This window comes from Cynara cardunculus, unplaced genomic scaffold (genome assembly GCF_001531365.2).
Source record: "Cynara cardunculus var. scolymus isolate 2C unplaced genomic scaffold, CcrdV1 Un_Scaffold_5468, whole genome shotgun sequence".
NCBI lineage: Eukaryota > Viridiplantae > Streptophyta > Magnoliopsida > Asterales > Asteraceae > Cynara > Cynara cardunculus.
In genome coordinates this window covers 20900-22326 of record NW_020202423.1, presented here as the reverse complement: position 1 = coordinate 22326, position 1427 = coordinate 20900, and positions in this window count along the sequence as shown.

Genomic DNA, 1427 nt, shown 5'->3' with positions numbered 1-1427 from the left:
TGAACGAGTTTAAGAGTTTTAAGAGTTTAAAAGTTTTTAAGAGTTTTAGTCAAATGCTTTATAATATAGTATAGATATATGATACAAACTTTTATATTTTAATTTGTCATCCAACATGTAACAAAATTATATATGTATTGTACACGTGACATAAGTCAAATGGTTGGTGGTCCACGTTTCATTTCCTTTTAATTTCTCTAACCTATACATTTATTTTTTAGTTGTATAATCTTCATATTTTGGAATTCATATTCTTGTGATCATAAAACTCTGTCTCCCATACATTTTAAAACCATATTCTAAGTTCTAACAACAATAAACTTTTTAATCAAACTTCTTTTTTATTAACAAAAACTAATTAATATTTTTAATCATAAATCATGGTACCTTTTTATTTTATTTTATAATTATACCCTTAAAATGTTATCAATTACTAATTATTTTAAATTGTTGTTGTTGTTATCATTATTACGACTAAATGTATTCGTGTTCAATTCATAATAATGCTTTAAATACAATATTTGCTTAGTATGCCAAACATATCCGGTAATGGTTTAATGAGTTACTTTATGACAACTTAAATAATCATTTTTAGATAAGCTCAAAAAATAAACTAGTTTACAATCAATAATTACATGGTCTTAATATATAAGCACAACGTAAACATTTTCTTTGGTAAATTATTTCAAAATAGGCAATTATTTGTTTTGTTAAAGACTTAAAGTTATCAAACTTTGAGGAAAATTATGGCATATAAATTTTGTTGAAAGAGAAAGAGTGGTTTAGGTTTATGCGTATACACATGCTTGTTATTTAGAAAAAAGTAATCAAGTGTATAAATAATTAAAAGTTGTTTAATAAAAAACCATCCATATTTATTTTTACTACTCAATCAATTACGACTTTTCCCAAATAAGTGTGTATATATGCAACATACACTAATTAACAAATGAATTAATCGGGGGGATTGAAATAGAAATAAAAATAGAAATAGAAATAGAGGGTACTGAAAGGCAAAAAAACGTTTTTTGTTGAGAAAATGCAATGTGGATGGTATTTTATTTACACGTTAATTTGTCACTCAATCCAAATATTAATTTATGTTTAAAGTAATAAAGTTTTTCTCTCTTTTTATTATAGTTATAAAATGAAGAAATTAAAGAATTCTAAAAAATAATAAAATTAATGAAATATTATCATTATTATATATATATATATATATATATATATATATATATGAGCGATCAAATGAAAACCACTCCAATTTGTAAAAACCGTAAAAACTACTCTCATCCATTGTTAATCTTATGAAATTTTTTCATGAAATTGTTAATCTTGTGAAATTGTTTCATATAATACTTTTTTTGATGAAGTTGTTTTATATGTGGTTATGAAATTGTTTCATATACTACTTAATGAAACTTTAA